The 24,252-nt window shown below is 36.6% G+C and overlaps 1 protein-coding gene and 1 long non-coding RNA gene across 2 annotated transcripts in view; one reads left to right on the top strand and one right to left on the bottom strand.

Moving 5' to 3' along the window:
* Positions 1–24,252, bottom strand: part of LOC145936648 (uncharacterized) — a 203,161-nt gene that overhangs the window by 105,951 nt on the left and 72,958 nt on the right. Inside the window, exon 6 of the long non-coding RNA XR_014425421.1 lies at positions 8,021–8,088. This is a non-coding gene — a long non-coding RNA (uncharacterized LOC145936648). The remainder of the gene's footprint in view (positions 1–8,020; positions 8,089–24,252) is intronic.
* LOC145936642 (uncharacterized) overlaps positions 13,025–24,252 on the top strand; it is a 28,285-nt gene continuing 17,057 nt past the window's right edge. The window contains exon 1 of the mRNA XM_083039017.1: positions 13,025–13,121. The gene's annotated coding sequence lies outside the window, so the exon portion shown is untranslated. The remainder of the gene's footprint in view (positions 13,122–24,252) is intronic.

The following is a 24,252-nucleotide window of genomic DNA, read 5'->3' as shown; positions in this document are numbered from 1 at the left end:
GATTTATAAAATCGTAAAGCGAGTAATTTAAAACATTAGGATTTTTGATTTCGAAACTTTAGAACAAATACTTGAAGCTCTAGAACTATCAATATCTAAAACTTCAGAATAACTGATTTAGAAACTTTAACACAACCAATGTATGATTTCATGATTTAATAAAAGTTACGATAAAAGAAGAAGGCAAATATTATACGATAAAATATGTAATATTTTACAATTTCAATTTTTTAATGGGATTGGTTATTTCGATTTTAACATATGTACTTTTTTATATTCATACGAGAATCGACGATTTTTATTCACATGTTTGTTTTACGGGAAAATGTACATTGAAAGGGCCGATTTCCATATGGAAATTGATAAAATTTAAACATTAAACTTTCTTGAAAAATAATTGTATATAAAAAGATATTAATCAATTGTCTAAACTTATATATCGCATAGAGTATTAGAGAATATATACACTCGTCAACAAAATTAACGCATATGTATTTTAAGTCAAAATTTCGCATAATTTCAAATAAGCATAACTCCGCTAAAAATGATCGGATTTGAAAAATTTTTTTTTTACTGTCAAGCTTGAAGTTTCTACTTTAAAAACCATTCGTCAGATTTTTAATTTATCTTCCCCCCCTGTACGCTACTGCTTCAAAAGTAAGGACGTGTTTTGTCTCTAAAAAATTGCGTACTTTATCGCACTCCACGGGGTGAAATAAATTTTTTTCGCAAATCTTATCATAACTATCGTAAAATGTGAACTTTTTACTACAAATTTTAAAAAAAAGCAAAGTTCGTACGATTTTTTTTCGCGGAGTTATTACATATGAAAGTTACCCATACATTTTTTCCATTTACCGCCAGCATTAGTATTACCCGACACGCACCACGAGGTTGCTGGTTGGATTTGGCGCATAGTGTGTGTGTGTATGTGTGTGTGTATATGCGTCCACGCGTGCCTGCGTGCGTGTAAATTTGGGCTCAAATTCCTTAAACGAGTGCGTCAAAGTACGTAATTTTTTTGAGACAAAACACGTTCTTACTTTTGAAGCAGTGGCGTACGGGGGAAGAGGATAAATTAAAAATCTGACGAATGGTTTTTAAAGTAGAGACTTCAAGCTTGACAGTGAAAAAAAAATTTTTCAAATCCGATCATTTTTAGCGGAGTTATGCTTATTTGAAATTATACGAAATTTTGACTTAATGTACATATGCGTTAATTTTGTTGACGAGTGTATGTTACTTTCACAAATAAAAAGAATTCTTAAAAAGCTTAGAAATCTCACTAAGAATTCATCATCCTACATCGTATGAAGATAGCATAGAAGAAATTATTTGAAATCCTATTTGGAGAGGATATGACTACGGTGCGGAACGTGGTAATACTTAAGGATTAAACTGGCGAGATTGGGTCGGAGATGTCAGCCAGACTGGATATTACTAGAAAATGATTTCTCCTTCCTCGAGCTGATAATTGCTCGATCGTGTTACGTGATCATTTGTGCCTGCAGATAAACAGTATATCCTGACGCCTTCTATATTAGATAGTTCACATCCGTATGCGTTCTCAATAATTACGAAGCGTGTTCGTTTTCTCATCAGTCGCTCTTTCTTACAAACTAATCCGCCGGAAGCCACGCTGCCTTTGAGCATTACTTTTCCGAGAATCTAAGATGTAAGTATATTGAGTTCTCTCCTCTTCTCTCTAATCTAAAATCTTATAGATTGTTATAGCATTCATTTTTAACTAAAACAGGATTTCAAATCGTTTCGAGAATGATTAATGATCATTCTACCACGTTGTAAATCAAATCTAGATACATTTAAAGTCGTATACGAGTTCATGAAAATTGATTTTAATCACTAATTCACAGCAATCAAAATCTGTTTGAATCAAAATGTTATAAAACTATCACTCGATTAAATTTAATATTTGTATAACTATCAATTTTTCATTAATGCTGAGAAATTAATTAAGCAAGTAATAATTTAAATAAAAAAAAAAAAAATTATTACTATTGTAATTAATAATTTCATCTCTGAAAATATTGTAATCTCGCATTTACCCTATGTCACAATCACGATTGATTTCAATTTTTTCTGTTGTTAACATGATGATCATTAATAATAAATCTACTCTAATTAATAATAATACTTTCCTAGAAATAATATATTAATAAAAACCATAAGCTCTCTCTTGTTACACAGCAAGAGCGAGGAATTGATGTACGATTTAATATCATATTTCTAAAAAGATAATAAAGTTTCAAGCCGTTTAAGAGAGTCAACTAAAGCGGTATTCAAAGAATCAATAATGCAGGATAAAAACATACGCGTCCGGATTACATTATAATAAGCGATGCCGCGTATATCATAATATCGCGCATTGCGGTATAAAAGATCCGTGTAATTAGACCGACTAGTTCCGTTCAGAAAGTCAGCACAAGTGCAGCTTTATAAATCACAACTTCCATTAGCGCATTCTTTTCATTTGCACTCTTTTTTTCACGGAGACTTAATAACGTGGGATCAGTGCATATCATGAACTCTTTATATCGTAGCCGAGGGGTGCGTTAAACAGTTCGGAAACTTAATATTACGCGGTAGATAATTAAGAGCCTAATGAAAGCCGTTTGAAAGCCGAGCCGCCGTCAAGGGATGCTGGCAAGAAAACATGCAAGAAGCATCCATCCAACACGCCATGCCGCGACAGCGTTTTATATCTAATGATATACACAAAAGAGCGAGAAAAACACTGAACACACATCGCGTCAAAGAAAATATAAATATAAAACACATCTGTCGCACTAATAAAAATTTTTATCTACTTTTCTCATTTCCTTCACGTCGCAAAATTATTTCCAGCACGATAATTTCTATAATGTAATCTTATATTTTATTTGCACGCGTACTTATAGCTTCAAGTCTCTCTTTAATGACACTTTATTTAATCTCTTCGTTTACCATTACGCGAGCTGGCGACTCAACGTAAAATTGATAATCAAACTGTACAAAAGAGCATTCACTATCTATTATATACCCTGATACTCCGATATCACGGTTTGTTGCATGTCCGGCAATGACACGCGTCGCAAATCAGGATTGCACCGGATGTTAATCACGAGGGGAGTCTGTCTCCCCGCAACTTGCGCTATTAAAGCGCTTGGCTACCGGTTCGACAGGCGTGTAAGTCGCGACCCGTTGTAATTCACGATTGCCATTAACACGTTTCTTATGATATCCAGCTGGAAACGATGCCGCGGACTCGTTATCTTCCGCGGTCAGGAAGAGAAAGATATTATTTCGCTGTTGAAGCGAAAAATGTGATTGCTGCGTCACGCCGGGAATAAATTGAAAATTACCGTGCCGCAGAATCGATGCAAATGCAAATAAAATCATGTATCTGCGTACAAGTGAAATAAATTACTTGTCACATGAATCATTCGTCGACACCGACTCGCTGCTTGCACAGTGTTTTTAGCTATTATTGGCTCGAACGCTCCGATAAATGCTACAATTCCGTGTCCAATGCGAATTAACTATGAATTATTGTCCCAATTTCTATTCTAGATTATTAGATTACTGTTCGCTGTACGCGTGACTGTTTATCCATATGCGAAGCATAATATTGCAAAAGCACTCTAATTCGCAGAAACAGAAAGGAAACCTCGTTATAAATCAGCAGATAAATTCGAAAAGTTTTTACGAAAAGCAATTACGTTTATTGCGCATACAAATTGTCCCGCAATTACGTTTCGGGTTTACGCGGGTTTTCTAATAAAAAAATAAATAAATAAATAAATTTTGCGAGAGAGAAATAGATCTTGAAATTTATTGCAAGCGTGTGGCATCTACGCATATAATACGCTATACGTACATATGTATAATAGAAGTCCCCGTTCTTAATCCCGCTAGGATCGAGAGTGATTGCGCGTCTCGTATAGCATTCGCTTCAAAGCAGAAAAGTTATTCGCGAGCTTGCGAGAGAGATGCAAGCGGCGCATAGGGAAATTTGTGCGCGTGTCAGGATTATGACCGCGGTCGAGATGCCATGAAGCGAATATATGGCTACACGCGAAACGCGACGACGTTTCGGTCCGCTGTGCACGTACGGGATCCCGCGGTTATTCAATGCAACACGAGCTTATATACATTGCATCGCGAGAGTCGCCGGAATATGTAGCGGAGTTGCTGCTACCTGCGTGCCGTAGCTTCGGATTATCGTCGTTATATTTCGTTAGTCGAGGAGGAAAGAGACCGTGCACACTTGCATCCGCAAATTTTTTTTATTCGTGTCTTGGTTCCCGATCGGATGGCATAGATTTTTCAATATGATATACATATATATAATTGAGTATACATTTGCTTAATTTTTTTCGCCGAATTATCATGATAAGATTCATCGAAATTCTCGAAATCATATCCGCGGAATATCAAAAGATATGATATTTTGCTGCGAGAAGCAGAGAGTGATTAAAATTGTCAATAAAAAAATATATTTACGGGAAATATTCTAATCAGCAATCAACGATCATGTTGCATCGTTCCGAATGAGCGAGAATAAAACGTAGTGGGATATCACTACAATATAAAAGAGGAGGTTGGCTAATATGATGTCTGATCTCGTTGAGGAAGTTACTTATCGTCCACGTCAGGAATGCACCTCGCTATTTAAATCTAATACAAAGCTCGATTAATCGGGCATATTTTATCTCGCATCTAAACGTTTATTGCATGTAAGTATTTTTTATTCACCGAACGCGACGGTATTAATGTAAGTGCGATATACTCGTAGATATCATTTTAAACGAGGACGCGATTCCGCAATCGAGCGTAAAATCGCGAAATTCCGTTCGATCATGTTTCATTAGCTGCAACAATCTCTACAAGATCAACCAACAATCTTCCCGGTTCGCATTAAAACCTTAGAAGCTTGGCAGAATTCGGAAATAAACTTTATTAATCGAACGAACGAATAAAATATGAATACAATTTTTTAATTGAAAAAATTCATTTGCTAACTCGCTACATTTCCTTGAAGTAATAGTGAATTTTTTAATTGCTAATTGCTAACCATTTTGTATCTAACTGTTCATGTTTATTATACATTAACGTTAATAATTATATTATATGTACATTGTAACGCCGATGAATATATATTTGTTATATGTATAGATATAGAGTATACGAGAGAATTTAATTGCATTATTGTTCAAAAGTATAAATATGAAGCATCATCAGAGAGGCAACTTACATTCTTTATAGCACTCGGCGAGAGAGATTACACCAATCTCACGATCTTATCTTCGATAGATAAGTGCAATACGGAAAAGTGATTTTTATTGGACCGACGATCCACTTAAACATCTATATAGTAATCTCGTTGAAAGAGAAAGAATATCGGTGCGCTGCACGTGCGTGTATGCGAGTGTATTACCAAGCTAGGACGTGAAATTGAGAGAAAATGAGATCGATCACTGCCTTGATAAAGGATGAAGTGCCCATCCGCGAGCCTTTGAGATTGTTCACCGTGGAATGATAGAGCTTTAACGATGATTCCGCGTAATATCCCTTCACCCCGAGGTTCCGCGGACGGTAAATGATTCCCGCCAGAACGAAATTACACGGCCAGAGGAGATCTATTGTGAACTGCTTGTTGCTATTCGTGGCTCGAAGAGAAATTCCGTCGGGCAAACGAAATCTTTCCACTTTTGTCGAGATTGTTCGCTTCCTGCAATTTCTGTATTCTCTTTTTTATTTTATGACAAGAAAGCAATTTTCGTAAAACAGTTTGGACGATTCTCAGTCACGATTTTTATTCGAAAAATCAGTCGATATCTCGCAAGCTATCTAAATGCGATATTTATTTACGTCCATTTGCCTGTCCGATTCATGCATATTTCCTAGTCATTGCTGTTTTAAATCTTATTTTTAAAAAAATTACATTTCTTATACTTTAAAATTAAACGCAAAGCTTCTTCGGCAAAATTTTTTAATTATACGATTAATTAGATGAGAATCGATGATGAAGTGTATTTCGAGCAACTTGCTAGCGACTAGAAAGATCTGTTTATTTTAACGGCTTATTTTAACGAATGGTCGTGAATCGAATCTCCAGGGAAGACAAAGACGTGGGAAGCGATATGTGGGAAAGTGAAGGAGGATCGTGTAGACGCGCGACGTCGATAAGAACTTTGTCTCTAGCCTATGACCTCTTCGCACGGCGCCGCGAAGGCACACGGATGGACGTAATGCATTTTGGACGTGGGCGATTTGAGGCAGACGCAGGATAATGAGTTCCTGGACTGCGGCTTATATCGGCATGCGCGACTATATAAGGATGCGCGCAAATCGGGGAGTAGTAATAGTAGACGCAAGATCGATGCATCCCCGGGAATAGACGATCCCCGCGCGCTCGGCTATTATTCGTAAATCGTGATCCGGGGTCAGACTCCCCGGTCGCGGTAGGCTCTGTTAGGTTCTCCAGGGTTACTCCGGGAGGGATACGACCGAGAGACGGCAATAACGCATTTTGAGGAAGCACCCTTGCCCTCTATCATTCCCCACGAGATCCATGATGACGTAGGATGAACGTAATGATGCTCGTCGACGTATCGTGCTAATGTAACGGTACGCTTTCTCTGTCGTTACTCAGGATTTATATTCGTCTAATTTCTGCCATTTGCGTAAAAAATATATGCACATCTCATACAAATGCTAATACGAATGGTGGTAAAGCGGAGCGCTCGCTAAAATTATTATCGCGACACGAAACTTCGAAGTGGAACGCGATACTTAGAAAATTCACTTAGAATTCAATTTTACGAAACTTTCGGATAAGATAATCAGCCGTATTCATTTTTCTCTCTCTTTCGACGTTTACGGTTGAATTTTCTTTTCCGATAATTTATATATTGGAACTCTGCTGTCCGTTGTCTTAATTTAATATTAATTATATTTCAATGACTATCAAAGCAAATGTGAACTTTCTTGAATTAAAATTTTTATTTAAAAAGGCCACTTTGTACTGGTTTAAAAGTATAATTATCTAGAAATGAAAATGGAAATGGAAAATGGAAATCTCATCCAAGTATATAAGCGTAATTTCTACTATCCCTGCTTCTAGAATTGTATGATTAGAAACATGCGTACGTATGCATACGTGATGTCTAGTTAATACGAAGCTAATGTGCAGTCATAGAGAATAATTTCGCGTGTATTCCGCAGAATGAAACACTATCATTACGATCGATTCGCGCGATTATACGCGTGATTTATCCTCGACTCGTAACTTCAGACCGCGGCGTGTCAATTGCATTCGGTATCTCGATTAGACGTCACTTGAAAATTGAATATCAAAGCAACGGGGGGAGAAGAAACGACATATGTAATTTAACGACGAGTTTATATTGCAGGGTCAGGTCGCGCTGGAAACGCATTTAGTAACACATGTACAACTCTGCTCCATATGGTAGATCCTTTTACGGGCTCTCGCGCGACGATGTAATAAGCAGTATAACGACTCGTCAGCTATTTTTACGGACGATCGACAGGGTTTCGGATTTTATTGCAGATGTGCCGCGGCGGTATGGCACACCGTTCATACGATAGGCTGTAAATCTTGGACCTGAAAAGTACGCGAGTCCCGGAGAGTAATTTCACCACCGATACCGAACCCACCTACCTAGCGACCCAGCTACCTACCTACGCGCGATTGCGCGCCACCGCGATGCATCACGTGCATATGTATGTTGTATGTACGTTCACGTTGCACGTGCATACGTGCATTCGTGCTATCCCGCCGACTCTCGACTGCCTCTACTACTTCCACTCGCTGCATATAACTCCGACACGCCGCGCCGTACTCCGGCGCACTTTATCTCCTTATCTTCACCGCGGTGAAGAATCGTAAATTCGTACTCGAAGGCAAAGTTACGCGCAATTCTCGCACGGCCAGCTGGCCGGTCGCATGACTTATGATTTATCGCGTCGCACCTTGAAGAAAGCGTAAATTACATACCTGGGCGCATTCCAGGGCGTTCCAGGCTGCAGTTGTTTTTTCTCTTCCGGTCCGCGACACCATCGGATCTGAAATCATACATAATAGTTTCGAATTAGGATAGTTTAACAAAGAAAAAGAGAAGATGGAAATCTTCAACTCTTTGTTTAAAAGCATTATTACTTAAGAAATATAATATCTTATATACATATATTGGTATTATATATCTTAAGACTATTTTATCGAATAAAATTAAATTTAATTATCCACACAATTATGTATATTATGAATATTAATTATATTCATTATTTTCGTCTTAATTTGACATCTTGAATTAATTTAACAAAAAGGGATACACTTGAATACATTTATATACATAATTATATTATACTTTTTAATATAATATTTTAATGAGAAAAATTTGACATATAATACACAATTATTCCACGATACGAAATATCGCTTCGAAGGATCTAAATTATATACGTATCATGCCTGCTGACAGTTTCTGCCCGCTCTGAACAAAGTCATCGACATCGCGAAGGCGTCCATCTCGCGGCATTACCTTTTATGTCCGCTGGTAAACTTGTCCAGGCGTACGTAACCACCTACGTGCCTCGTCATCCGCTTCCGATCGTGGTGTTTTTGCCCAAGAGTGAATTGAGTTACCTTACTATTATCACGTACGGATATATTCCGTGCATGTATCTGTTTTAATTTCCGACTTGAACGATAAGGCGACATTCACGAGCAAGCCGATTAAAGAAACAAATCGTCAGATGCGAGAAGAGAAGGCGAAGGGAGCAAGGAGATCGATCGTCTAATTTGCAGAGATTGGGAAAAGAGAAGCGAAAACCAAAGATAATCTCGCCGGCGATGGAATATGTTATATCGATGCATCGTAGAGGGCATATTTATTTATATTCAGATATCTGAAAAATAACACGAATATTTCAGGACGCTGCGCAAGCGAGTTCTTAATTAATCGCCGCGTATAACCGATAATCAAGTAATTATGAGCATACAACTAATGACTTTAGATCGGATAATCATTAACGTTGCCGTGTCACGCGAAAATTGCTAATCCCATAAAAAAAGTAATTAAGTGATCGGTCATGGTACAAAAACTTAATACACTCTTTTTGTGCCTAAATATATGCGTGTGTATGTTCTAAATTCTTATTTTATTTTTCTCGGATCTGTCGGCTTGTAGTAATTAGAGCGTAACGCTATATACGACAAGTACAATATTTCACGCGCGACGCTAAACAAAGTTTGATAAATTAGTTTGAAGCAGGTTTGCTCCGGATATTAAAATTGTATCCTCGAACGTAAAAAAGACCCCTTTGAAAAAAAATTTGTATCATGATTTTTAATTTTTATTTCTTCCAATAATCGATTTATAGTATCCAGTACCGACACCATAGCGCCGTATGATGTTTAATTGAATAAAAATACCGATAATGAATTTTTTGCGATCAACCGCATAAACCGGCAGATCGGTCGACAAATGTCAAGGTTTCTTTCGCGATGACTCGCCGAAGAGCGAGGAACGAGGAATATTGAGGAAATCGTCGAGGAAAAACGAGGCAACAGCCTCTCAGCATATTACTAAATTAGCTTTGCAAATATTGTTTCATCGACCGTGCAGCATCCGCGATATCTTTTTCTCGGGGCATCGTTTTTGCGAACAAAGAGTTAGGAAGGCCGCGACCGAGAGGTCCGTTATTCGATTTCACATTAACGCCGTTTCAGCAGGTAAAAAGAGGAAAATATGGCTACTCTCTCGCCGAGAGAAGACCGCGTGCGCATCGTCGCTTCGCATCATCGCTGAAAGCATTTATTGGCGTGAGAGAACTCGGCTGCAGAAGTTGCACTTGCAGCTGTGGCGCCGAAGATAGGGCCGCAACTTGCTGTTGGTTGTCTGACACGAGAAATAAGTCCGCCGGCCGTTTATTGGAAACGCTCCTGTTTATTTTATTACCTTTGCCAGTCTCCGCACGTTTCAATCGGCAATATGACTGGATATATTACAATTTTAATCAAATAATTTCTCGTTATGCTCCTGCATATTATATAGTAGTATATGTGATAAATCGAATCTGCATATTTAATTAAAAATTCAAAAGAGAATTAAACAAGCCTCTCGTTTACTAAAAGGTAATTTAAATTTAACTTAACATATTATATTCCTTAAGAAAATAATTTTAATTAAATTTTAATTAAATTTTAATTTAGTTTTAATATGTCAATTTTACAAGCTAAAAAGGAAACGAAAAAAGTGTAATATTCAAAATAGGACTTACGTAAAAATAACATCGCGCAAATAAAACGCTTGATAATAAATTTAACATGCTGTCAGCTATATGCATGTCGTATACATGAAATAAATTGTAAATATGTATCTTTATTTACACAAGAATATTTATTTTATTTTATTTTTCATCTTATTTTTATTGAATTTGTTTTATAGTAAAAATATGCAGATCTTAAATTTTTCGTATCACTTAATTGTAATTGTAAAAATTAATTTTTCTAAAATCGTATAATTTTCCGTGATAAGTAATTTCCTAATTGTTATTTGTTTTACTGCAAAGAAGAAACACATTTCCCTATTCTACACAGGATGTTGCCGTAACAGGATGTTATCATAATTCGCTATAATTAGCTATATCGAGAGAACGACGACTCTTCGATCGTTTTGCATAGCAGTTTTATCTAGCGTGGATGACGCGCGGATTGGCTAGCGGCGCATTAATACTCATGGCTCATACCTTCTAGTCACTTCCCTTCTAACTACGATTTCCTGCCTTATAGATTGCAATTTGCAATTCAAGAATTCCTATATATGACTTACGGAATAAACTTGCAACGCGTGATGTAATATAAAATGTCAATCATTTTTACGATTCGCTGAAATTTGAAATTCTTCGCTCTTTAACTTCGGAAGAATACGCTCACATTTTCTTTAATATTAAACTTAAAGTTATGTGACTAAACTTGAAATTATATTACAATAAAAATGTAAAGTATAAAATATAAAACATGAAATATGAGATTCATATAAACATCTAAAATTATATATAATCTGTATAATTTTCTTACAGAATAAATTATAATTTGAATTCGATGATATAAGTACAATTTATATATTTGTGGAATTTTGGAATGCATTCTAGCTTAAATAAAATACTGCAAGTAGACAGACAAGACGCATATTATAGCATATAAAATCAAAAATTTTCACTTAGCGATTTTATGATGAGCAAGATTGTAATTAAGATAATCTTTATTGGACAAGCATCTTGAACAAGCATCAGAAGAAATTCTAGAATGTGCATACATTTTAGTATATGTTTTTCAAAGATATCTTTTGATAGATAGATAGAGATCTCGATATAGATATAGAAAGAATAAAATTTTATGTCTAAGGGAATAAAATGTTATGCATCTATTTCTCGTTGATTGCAGTTCTCAAGTTATTTATGCATCATAATGCCTTTAAAGATTTCAAGAGATGAAAATGGCAAGAAATAACCAGAGAATAGAGCAGATAACTCTAGTTTGATAACACGTCGGCAACACGTAGCGAGGTGGATCGGTGCCCTTCTCGGATCGACATATCATTCCATAATCAGGCTTGTTAAATCAGATGCAAGAACACAATGATCCCGAGATCGGAGATGCGCGATACCGTCCGTCAACGCGTGGCGAAATATTTCGCAGCGATCAGATCGATCGATCGGTCGATCAATCGTGTCTGAGGGAAAAAGTCGACTGCGGAGATCCGGGGAACGATCTCCATCGGCGTGCCGTTTCTCTCAGCAGAGAGAAAAGAGCGAGAAGAGAGATGAGATCCCCGGATGAACGTCGCGGAGGGAGATATAGGGACGAAGATTACACCGAACGTGCTACCCATATTAATAAACTAGTTTTTACCGAGACGTACATACACTCGCCGCCGTGATCGTTCGCTTATTACCATAGAGAAGACCGCCGGCTACTGAAAATGCGGCCCTGCTGTTAAGTCCGCGCCGCGGACTAAGGTCTCCAATGCCACCGTGCGCAGACACCACGACCGAACTAATTAGATAGCGCGGAGGTTACCAAGGTCAGAACGAGCGTGTCGTGCTCTTTCCTTTTCATCGGTAGTGATTCGCTGTCGCCGATTGAGAAAAAACGAATGATAAAGTCGAAACGATTATTATTAATCACGATGATTAAACTATTTTCGCTAGCGACGCCGCGCGATTGGCAAGCTAAGGAACGGAGATCCTTGGAGAGAATCATGGCTGTATGTAACAAAAAGCGCAATAAATCATCGATCGAATTATTTTTAATTGTCTGGGATACTTGTAATTCTACATGTCTGCCTCGGCTACATTTTTTTATCAAAAATAAAAATAGATTTATATATGAATTGATGTATATATTAAAGAAATTGTATGTATAATTCTTAAATTCAATTGCAAGCACAAAACAATATTCAAATAATTTAATATAATTTCTTACATAATTAAATAAGTATACATGTGTGTTTGCAACAATTGCAGTCAATGCCGGAAACTCTAACAATTTTTAAAACATTTTTGATAAACGACACATGAACAAATGCAGAAAGAATGTGAAGAAAAGGGGATGGGTGTTAGAGAGATGGGCGAAACAGCTATGCACGGCCGGTCGCGCACGCTAGCAGACTGTCATAGATGATTACATCAATCCGGTCCGTCAAGACAGCTGGCAATTGTACGGTACACAGAGGCAAGAAGATAGTACGGTGCGCTTAGCATTGTTCTCAAATTATGGCCTTGGCGTAATCGTTCACAAAGACGTGCTCGCAATTTTATTAGTCTCGTAAAATCCGTTAGACGCGCACAGAAAAAAGAATAAATGTCGCGTAAGAATCTTTTTACTATAAAATTCTTTTATGATTCTTTTCAAGTTGTACATATCTTAGATAGGGGTTTACAGAGTTTACATAAAGTTGCAAAAAAGTGTTCACAGTTTTATTAGTTCAATCCGTCAGTTGCTTGCGTTATTGGCGATGAAACAAACAGTGCTCTGACTTTTCTGCGTAAATTTCTTTCTCTGAAGTCATAATCTGTGACAGATCGTTTCCCCGGTAAGTGAATTTTGTTTAAAATAAGATGAGCAAAAGTCAAAGAGAGAGCGAACTGGCTAATAACCGATGGTTTGCTAATGCGTTTCCGATGTACATTCGCTTTGTAATCAACATTCGCATGACCTTGGACAGACCATTCCGAGTTGTAAGATTTGCACTGTAAAATCGATCGCTCTGTTCCGAAAGTTAGTCTTGTTCTTTGGAGAACATCTCTAATGACGTAACTCTCAGAATATAAATATACATCTTATCTAAAGTTTGTGCTTGGCAAAGAGAAAATTTCTTTTCTATTTTATCTCCGTCTAATATTCTCTCTTATTTTTATATTTTTATCGACGGCAAAACTGATTGTTACAACCAGTTTTATAGGACACATAAACAATTTTATTGTTCCATAAAATCTAGTGTCAGCAGGCTTTATAGATAGATAAAAAAATGCGTGAATAAAAATAATAGTATATCAGAAATATATGACAATTTTTCGTCTGTGTATTTTACTCATCTTACAATTAATTTTGTTTCTCTAAAGTTTGAGATGAATATTTAAAAAGAAAGGACAAAGGTTAATTCAAAAAAATTACTCTAAAGTTACACTCTTGCTGAAGTTTATACTTAAACGACCAAACTTTATACCTACATAAAGAAAATTGGAAAAAGTAATATTTAAGAACTTTTTGAAGCAACTCGATCTTCTTATATTATCTTAATAATTAAAGGTAAGAAATACTAGATTATTAAAGAAAATCACTGTATTATATGATTTAGAATTTGTTTTTAAAATTTGATTTTGATGAACAAAACATATAGAAAATAAAATTTTATTTTTAAAGAAAAATATAAATAAGTATTTTTTTATTTAAGATACTTAAGTAAATGTAAGATGATTAAAAATAAGATAGTTTTGAAAATTATTTGCATTTAAAAGATGGAATCTCTTGTCGATGGGAATTATTCCACGTACAATATGTAAGACTGTGTTTCTAAATATTTTTATCAGCTTGTATCATCTAACGTAATGCGGCTTCATTAATGACAAGTCATATTTACATGGACGTGAATTGCAAGAAACATACATGTAATTTCTCTCTTGCTTTTGATGTGTTTATATAGTTGTTATAAATTTTAAAATTATTCTTGATTAAAATAATTCAAAATCACATCTAAAATTATAAAATATCAAAAAATATTTTTTAATTATAAATAGAATTTTCCTTTAATAACACAAAGTTGCTATTATATAAAAGCAATAAATTGGAAATTTAATTTCTGAAATATCAAAGAAATCATGAGCAAAAATACTGTTAGTGGAATAAAAATTAATTTATGAGTAAAAACAACAGAATGTGTTTCAAGCTTACACTTAGTACTGTTAGTATAAAAAATATGAGGGACAGAGACGCGTTTGTGAAACATGGAAGAAATAACAGAGACCAGAACGAAGGAAGGATCGGCTGTGAGAGACTGCCAATCGGTTGAGGAACTTATTCAAGGACAGACAGCGTAGGCGGATAACGACAGGATGGACAAAGTATCTCTCTCGGGGATACGGTGACGCGCACTCAGTGTGAAGAGCAAAAATCAGGAACACGATATTCCACTCGGCGCGAGCGCACCCGCTGAACCGTGCGGGTTAAGAAATTGAAATCGATTTAATGTAGATCTCTCGCTTCGATAAATCGACTATTAACTACAAACGAATGGAAAGACATTACAAGTGATTCTAGAAAAAATATATAGTACAAGTGGGTATATTGAGATATTTTTAATATTGGCAAATATGCTGTAAACAGCTCAACTACAAATAAAAGGAAAATTATTACGAACAATTACAAACGATTTTGAATCAAAATATTTCAGCAATTTCTTTTTATCTTAAAATAAGATAAAAGTATTCTTTCAAAATGCTGTATTTTTTATGGCTTTGATTATGAATAAAATTATAGTTTGCTATATAAATAATTACAAACAAAAATACTGTCTTGAATCATTTTCTGTATTAAAAACTTAGTTTATCAAAAGGGCTAAGTTCACATGAATTATCACTGAAATTAAAAATGAGTGAACCATTTAAAAACCAGAAATCTAATTCCTGAAATTTTAATTCTTTCGATGCCAGATGTTTTTAAATAATTTAACTGCGATTTGCAAATGAACAAACGAGAAAGTGTCACAATACTGAATAATAAAGATAAAATTGACAAAAATAAGAGAACATTTAATATAAATGGAATTAATATTCTGAGGATTTATCTCCGAAATGTCAGATTCACAGTCGACGTGCTACACGTGCGCAAACATAGTCGGTCTAACATACCAATGAGCTAAAATATAAACGCAAGCATTCGCGGATGTGCCCTGAAACCGCGAAGCGGTGCTTCCTTAACATTCATGTCTGCGCTCTAACGCTCGAGACACTTAACTGTTTCTCGTTAAAATTAGCGGAAACGACGTCGTAAAATTCTAAGCCTTGTCAAGTTCCCGTTCTCGTCACGGGGCGCGGAATAACCGACAAGCAACGACGAGTAAATTGTCGCGGTCACGGGACGAGCTATAAGTAGAGAACCGCTGCGGAACGTAAAGTTCCTACTGAGCCCCGCTTAACGACACTGCGACAAGCGGCGGCGGGGTCTTAACGGTCTTTATTATTATTCCCGCCTAACTACATGGGCCACTGCGGAAAATTACTAGCTATTCTTGAACTATGCACGCAATTATGGCATTGTAAAATAAAAAAAATTAAAATATAAAGATATTGCACACAAGACTTCAAGAAAGATAATTAAAAATTTATAAACACAAAAATTCATATAGGAAATGGGCTAATAAGAACCAGAAGTATATAAAATTTGATTTAAAAATTTATACATTTTATATAAATAAATTTCAAATCAAATAAAGAATATTTTAAGAGAATTGTTATGCCTAATTTCTATCTGGTTCTAATTAGTCAATTTCCCTGTCTGAATTTTTAATTATCTTTTTTGAAGTAAAGCAATAAATTTGCAGACATTTATTTCAATATTGTTTCTAAGATCTCTTCGGGAAAAAGAAAAAGAATATGCATACTGAAAAATCCAGTAATATTATAGTTCAAGAGACACTCGCGCAATCCTTTGACAAGTTCCATCAAAGGGGATGATGACTTAATATAAAAATATTGCACGCAGGACTTCAAGAAAGATAATTAAAAAATTATAAAAACAAAAATTCAGATAGGAAATGGGCTAATAAGGGCCAGAAGTATATACAATTTGATTTAAAAATTTATACATTTCATATAAATAAATTTCAAATCAAATAAAGAATATTTTAAGACAAATTTGTTATGCCTAATTTCTATCTGGTTCTAATTAGTCCATTTCCCTGTCTGAATTTTTAATTATCTCTTTTGAAGTAAAGCAATAAATTTGCAGACATTTATTTCAATATTGTTTCTAAGATCTCTTCGGGAAAAAGAAAAAGAATATGCATATTGAAAAAAATCCAGTAATATTATAGTTCAAGAAACACTCGCGCAATTCTTTGACATGTTCCATCAAAGGGGATGATAACTGTTGCTGCTGGCACGCAACTTTTCCATCTCAAGGTTGCTAAATTAATATCGCGGCAAAATAAAAATAAAAGTAATAATAATCATAATAACATCATGTTTATTATCGATCTGTTCGAATCCCCAGCCGCTCATCAAAGTCGCGATATACATATATAATACGCGACTCGCTGATTGCCAGTCATCGAAGATATCCGCGTATCATCTCGAGACGACGTCGTCGTCCTCCGCATTTACCCAAGTACCGTGCACGTTACGCCGTCACTCGATTTGCCAGGCCCGAACGACACGCATGTCGTTCCAGACGTACGTACGGCGCGTGGGCCACTTAATTGAGTAATGAAACGCTCGCGTGCACATACAGAGTACTTATATGCAGCGTATACGCATCGCCTGGAGCTATGTCGGCGACGATGCGATGGCGACGACCAAGGATCATAAGGACGGTCCTGTCGCGAGGAGAAACGAGCGGATCGTCGCGCGTCTTGTATTGGTTTAAGCGCGACCGGATGGATTCAATAACTCTTCCATCGAAGAACGACCGCACCAAGGTATTCCGGTTAAAACGTGCGTGGCAACCGATATTTATCCATCTCATTATCGGCGGAATTTATGTTACGATGCACGGCGTGGATTCTGAGACTTCTTTTCGTTTTTCTTTTTTTTTTCCAGTTTTCCTCCTGCCGCCGTTAGAACGCGTTCGTCAATTATAAGAATTATTCGCGACGGACCGTATCAGATTTGTATCTCTCGCTCTCGTATCTGGCGGATATAAACAGACCGCTTTAACGAGCCGCATAAGCGTGCCGCGAACTTTTCCAACTAGACTCGTCGCAGCATCCACACAAACGATCGATACTACCGTTAACCCTTTAATACCGAGCGTGACCAGTACGCAGGTGTCTGCTAAATGGTTTCTCTACTCATTTGTATTCCCCGCGCGAAATGGATTGCGATTTTTCAGAGTATTCAAAGTAGATGAATATTATTAATGATTTTCTTAGTAATTTACAGACAGTTTAGGATAACGGTTCTTAATAATACGTGCAGAATGTCGCATCGAGGATTTCGCAACTATTTTTTTATAAACAACGATTTTTCTTCGTAATGACGAGAGAAAACGCGATCCTGTTTAATAGAGCAACTTTGCAATATAAACTTTTCGATTAATTGATTCTCTCTCAAAGAATAATATTTTCTTCTTGTTCATTTTCGATTAGTTAAAAGCGATGTTCTTATCCGCTGATTACATAGTTCGTCTTGTAATAGAATGGTTTAGAGTTTTTCGATGAATTTAATTATCATCGTCTGTCTTCACATTATTTGCAAATCATCGTGGCGATAGTTAAGCCGCAACGTCGATCAATATAGCAAGGCATTCGATGAATTAACAGTTTCGCGAAAGAGTTAGAATATATTGCAGACAATGCAATCTATAATATTACAAAGGCGATACATAATATAGAAGACGCGCATTAAAAATACTAAATTTGCATTAAAAATAAAGATATAAAAAATCAATTGTGTACCACGTATTATATATAAATATTATATACATATATTATGAATTAAATTTTATTAGTTTATATATAAAAATGATAGCTATAATATTCATAGAAGATCAACATCAATTACATAATTATGTTAATTTAATATATACAATATATATAGAGAGAACCCTCATTATCTAATAATAAAATAATTCAAGCTCTCTTTATCCAAGAAAGCATTCATTTAAATGTCAATATAATTTTGCTCATCGACACTTTTTTTAAAAGTAAACTTGAAATTTGTTATTACGTCGCAAAGGCTTGCTGAAGTAATCTAATCTTACCATATGGTGTGTACTTTCCTGGGAAGGTTCAAAATATGCGTTTCATGACGATGATATATGAACGCATCAGTCTTATGATCTGCGCAAAGAGAGATCGTCGGCATGAGAATGATAAAACCAATCATCATAGCATCGATTTTTTGGTCAGACTCGATGAGCACCGCACACTGACGATGCACTTGGATAACAAAGTCGCATATCGTACGCGTAACGCGTCACGCCCTGCAACGCTAATAGGCTTCGCATTTAATTAGTGCCAAAGGCTACCACGAGTGACTCCCCGTAGATAATCTAAAGTGTGTTACTACCGGTGAATCTTTTCGGGCCACGAGGCGAAACGAGAATGTCGGCCCGATGATAATTATCAACCTGACTGGATAAATTGGACTATCGCGGAAATGACGTACCTATGTCAAGTTTCGCATCAAATTTATAATTTCAATCTGCAACTCTCGACTGCATTTATCTACAAGGGGCGTAATTTCCTGATCGGAATAATCAATAGAATTTTTAATTAGAATATTCTACGTGATATGCATAACACTGCATATTCTATTTATAATTACAATATTTGAAAGAAAAGTGTCATTATTTAGTGGTTTCGAATAATTTAAATAATCAAGTATACTTTTAAGAAAGAAAAACAATAATTATTTCTCTCTAATAATATTAATATATATATATATATATTATATAATAAAAATTATTTTAATTTAATAATCTTTAAAATAATTTATTTAAAAATTTATTTTTTTTTAAGAAAAAGAGAAGAAGAGAGAAAAGTAGGTTTCCTTTACATAAATAAAATTTATTTTATTTTATTCTATTTTTTTAAACCTATCATTATCTTGTATAACATAATCTGCCAATGCTATTTATTGTTATTTCATTTGCAAATGTCCATTTTAATTCATTATAAATTAAGGTAGATATTTTCGAAAAACATTTCCAAAAAGTTGTATAAATAAATTAAGAGAAAAATATATTTTTCATCACAGCGACTAATAGATTAACTTATCACGCGATCTATTAAATACTTTGCTACGCGTAAGAGCGGAAAGAGCATAATCCGCGAAATCATTTTTGATAATGTATCTCAAAAAGCATTAATTTTTCATACATGTATTTCGACATTGCGAAAACGATTAATACGGACAACATAATAATTGAAACAATCTTCGTCGGCAGTCATTATCTACATATACTACTAGAGATAAGCAATACAAAGTACTCGGCAAGCCTTAGGTCGAGCGAGTATTCGCTGATATCGTGATACCGACAATAAAGTCCGCGGGCGAACTAACATATATTATTAGCCCGGCGAGGGGAGACCGTATAAACGTGTCCACAGGTGACGTCCCGACATCCCGGTGCTCCGGGCGTACATGAACTCTGTACTTTAATGGGCTCGTTTCGTTCCCCTCTCTTATTCTCCAGCCTGGCAAACTCTTACGTTTTTCTCGCCTTTCACCATCCGCCTCTCCTTTTCTCTCTCTTTTCTTTTTTCTCCTCGTCTTCTGAAGCTTGGCTCGACAACGCATATCGAAAGGAGTACGTGCTGCATACAGAACGGTCTTTTGCAAATGACACTGACCGCCAAGCAAGGAGGTTATCCTCCAATTAATCGAGCACCGCCGTGTACTCCGTCAGTCCGCTGCCCTTCGATACACGTCGAGGCGCGAAATTACTCCTTGACGGTGAATCCCGGTGGTTATTAACGCGCCTCATCTTTCCTCACCGTTTCGTTCTACCCGTGAAATATGCAAATATGCTACTGCTCGCATTTCTGCGATTATTACGCCTGTTTTCGATAACCTTGAGACAAGATGTGGATCTCAAAAGTTCAAAGAGACGAAAAATCGAGAAAAGTATCATATTTTGATTGAAATTAACAAATAAATATTTTCTCAAATAATAAATTCATTGAATTTATTCCAAATTATTTATAAAGTGCTTCAAATTGGAATTATTTAAAGCGATAAATTTTATACGGAAAAAAGACGAAAGAACGAAGAAATTTTCTTGAAATAAGAAGTCGAGATATGAAAAATAAAAAGCATGGAAAATGTGAAGTTGTAACGTCGTATGCACTTGGGAGCAAGAATGCAAAATTTCTGTTATTCGAGATCTAGGATCTCGCGTCATCTCGATCAGGAGTCACGTTTCGATGGGACTTGGAGAATAAGTCGTGACTGCAGCGAAGATCACGCGAGAACCAACACGACTCTCTAGTGCCATAGTCATAGAATTGGCGTATCTACTTACGTTTTCCTCTCTAGGTATATTCGCGATCGCAACGTTGCACATTCAACATCAAGACGCGAGATGCTGATCTATTATTTAATAAAAAAATCAGCGCTTACGAGACAGATATATAAGTATATAGAATCTAAACAGATTTCAATTTTAAAAAATCTAACGATATGAATATTACATCGCATACATGCAATAATGAAATTTAAAAAAACCTCCATACGATGGCAGAGAGATGTAAAGTACATATTCAGAAATATCGTATATGTGAAAAAGAAACAGCATATATACAAGTATTCTAAATTCTGGCTCTGAAAGACGTCACTTGGCGCACATAATTGCTATGTACCCGGAGATATCGCGCTGCTACACCTTCATCATCCAGAACGAGATGGGGGAAAAAAATAGTTTGATCAACGGGTACGCGACTGCGCGTATTATGACTCACGTCTATCACGTTGAATCCTTTAGGTACATCAGCTTCAGTCATATTCCCCTCGAATAACTGACGAGGTATCTTAGACTCGCCCGCTCGTCTCTCGCGGTTGCAGTCGGAGCTGACTCGGCTCTGGGGAGGAGAGCGGGACAAGCCGATAATTTAGCGGTTTTGTTACTTCTGGGGTAGTGCTGCGGGTTCGCCAGTGCACTCCCCGCGTTTTACATGCATTAAAGCCACCGTGCGCGCAAACCGGGCCCTCTTTCTCTCGCTCTGAACAGCAGGCCGTCAGGCTGCAACCGTTTCGCTGCAGCGGTTTTGCCTCGCTCGGTTTCGATTTCTACGCTTCTTTGGCGCGAACTCTCCCTTCTTCCACTCGACCTTTGTAGCGGCGGCACATTCGACCAAACGGGATGTATATATTGCTTCTTCGTCGCAACGGTATAAAAAGAGAATACTTCTTCCTTTCACTGTACTGATTATAGTTTCCGCGCGTCATCATGGGCACGATCTCTCTCTCTCTCTCTCTCTTTCTCGGAAATAGTTTACCGCCAGCAGGACGGAGAGGATTTTTCTTTCTGGCCGCGCAAGAAGCCGTTGCATAAACATCGAGAAAAATAGAGTAGAACGAATAATCTTCATTGCTCCGACGGGAATATCTATTAGCGTTCGCGCCACGCGGAGAATTAACGGCCGCAACAAAATTGCCCGGAGCCACGTCACGATTTCCCATTCACGGTTTTGCACGATCCACCATTACCGCGCGACCGCGCCACATGATTCCACATATCCAGAGATAAGACGCTCCTTGCCGACAACTCGTCGAATAACGGCGAATCCAAGGGGGTGCGATGCAAGATCGCCGAAAGAGAGGGGAAAGGGGGAGGGAGAAGATCGGTACCGTTGCATCGAGAGAGATCGAGGACAACCGCGAATCGCGAATCATCGTATGTATGCGGCAGCGAGTTTCTATCTCGGATCGTTTCAGTAACACGGGATGAGAAGATATCCTCCCGATCGATTTGCTTCGTATGTCAATCGATCCGACTGTAACGAAACCGGATGCACCTTTTTTTCGTCGAGCCCAGCTCGTCACGCTTGTATAACGAGTTTAAACAAGTTTAATCACGTTTCCTACGCAAAAGCCGATTTCACGGCAATATGAACAGACGAGAAATTGTGCACAGCTGTCGTAGCTGTAACGACTTCCTCTCTTCTAACATTTTTTCTGTCCGCTGTATATCTGCTATATATATTGTCTCTGTTTCTCCGTGACCTATCCCCCGAAAGCGGCCTATCTCCCTATGCGTAAAACAATGGCGAAAATTAAATATTAAAGATAATCACGATGTAATTCACGATAGGACGTTCATTATCATAAATTCTCATATTTAACGGTCACTGAATTCTTATAAGATAAGACAATCTTATTATGTTTGCGTGATCAGAATGTCCAGATACGGTGAAATAGATGAAAATAGTTGCTAATTGATTCCGCTGAGGACACCGTTAATTACTTGCCCCAGGGAATGAATTATCAATTATGCGAGATAACGTTGCATTTAGGCATACATTAAATAAAAAATTAATCCAACACAATGAATGACTATTCAAGAATTACAATGTTAAAATTATTAAATATCTTTTTAAGTTTTTAATTTTTTTAAATAGTAATTAATAGTAATTTTAATAATAATTTATAATCAAAAAACTATTATTTATTAATTAAATTATTTTTCCGAAAAACATATCGAGAATAATATTTTCTGCTTTAATAAAGAGATTCTCCATTTTTTAATTGAGAAACATCTACCTTGAATGACAAAAGGCAAATTGGTCAATCGGCAAAAGGAGAAAAAAAGAATCTATTCGTCGTTCCGATAGCGCAAAGATCAATAGTGCTTATCGTCATTTCGCACTAGTAATGCTACGAGCATTGTGGCAATCTTCTTTCATGGCGATGCGCTCTCCCACGCGAGTGTAACGCCTCGTTTCATGGCGCACGCATCTCGGCGGAGAGTCTCCTTAAATTTCTTGCCTATTCTCTTCCAGTCCCTGCCATCCATTCTTTACTCTCGGACCTAACGCGAACGAGCGCGTATATGCATGCGAGTTGCACGATTCGCAGACCAAGCCAGCAAGACTTACGAGCTCTCTTCTCGGTTAATGGAATACGCGCGCATAAGAACGATGGACCTTCGCGACCGGACGGCCAGTCCATTTAATTACCTCGCGGCCTATTCTATCTCCGAGGCTCGACTCGTCGACGTCCACGCAAGAGCGATAAACGCGGAAGCGACTGCTACGTCGACTTCTGTTATTAGGGGCATCTTTTTATGCGTCACTTTCATCTCGTGCGTGTAATCAGGAAGATTGAGAGGATTGAGAACGTTAAGTCCTTGATTATTCGGAACCGAATAACAAAAATTGTCCGGTTGTAAACGGAGAGAAACTTTTAGGGTGAGTTATTGCACTTCTCTCTCCTCGAAGAAGCGTACGAGGAGAAATTTCCGCGAGCGCACACATAAACCGAACGCAAACAACACGAGATGGCAGACCGATGAGAAGGCGTCCATAGAGAAAGGTCGTGACTCGACCAAGGATCGAGAAATCGTTTCCCATCGTACCTTCCTTATAGCTTTCTGCCTTCCTTATAGCCATCATTCGAATGTTCGCGCGGTAGCAAAATTGAACTGAGAGAAGAGTGTGTGAGAAATTTTTCAAAAAATATTCCGCTGCATATAAAACAGTATGTTCTAAAATATTTAAAAAATAATGCATGTCTATTAGGTCTAAAAATATTTAACGCGCGTAAGACAAGAATTTTTAACAAGTAAAATTGCAAATATACAATTAATTAAATATATATATATATATATATATATATACCTATATATATATTTAAAAATCTGAAAATAACGATAAATAAATAAATATATATATAGAAGACTATTTGTATTATATAATTATTACGTAAATAAAAAAATTTTCTTCAAAAATATGAAACAAAAAAAGTGTGGCATTTTTAAGTTAATCAGTGTATTATAAACGATTGTAT

This window comes from Prenolepis imparis, unplaced genomic scaffold (assembly GCF_030444845.1).
Source record: "Prenolepis imparis isolate NDT839.2.m4 unplaced genomic scaffold, iyPreImpa1.0 SCAF_5, whole genome shotgun sequence".
Classification (NCBI taxonomy): Eukaryota; Metazoa; Arthropoda; class Insecta; order Hymenoptera; family Formicidae; genus Prenolepis; species Prenolepis imparis.
The sequence above is the reverse complement of the archived record's forward strand: the minus strand, read 5'-3'. Positions and strand labels throughout refer to the sequence as shown.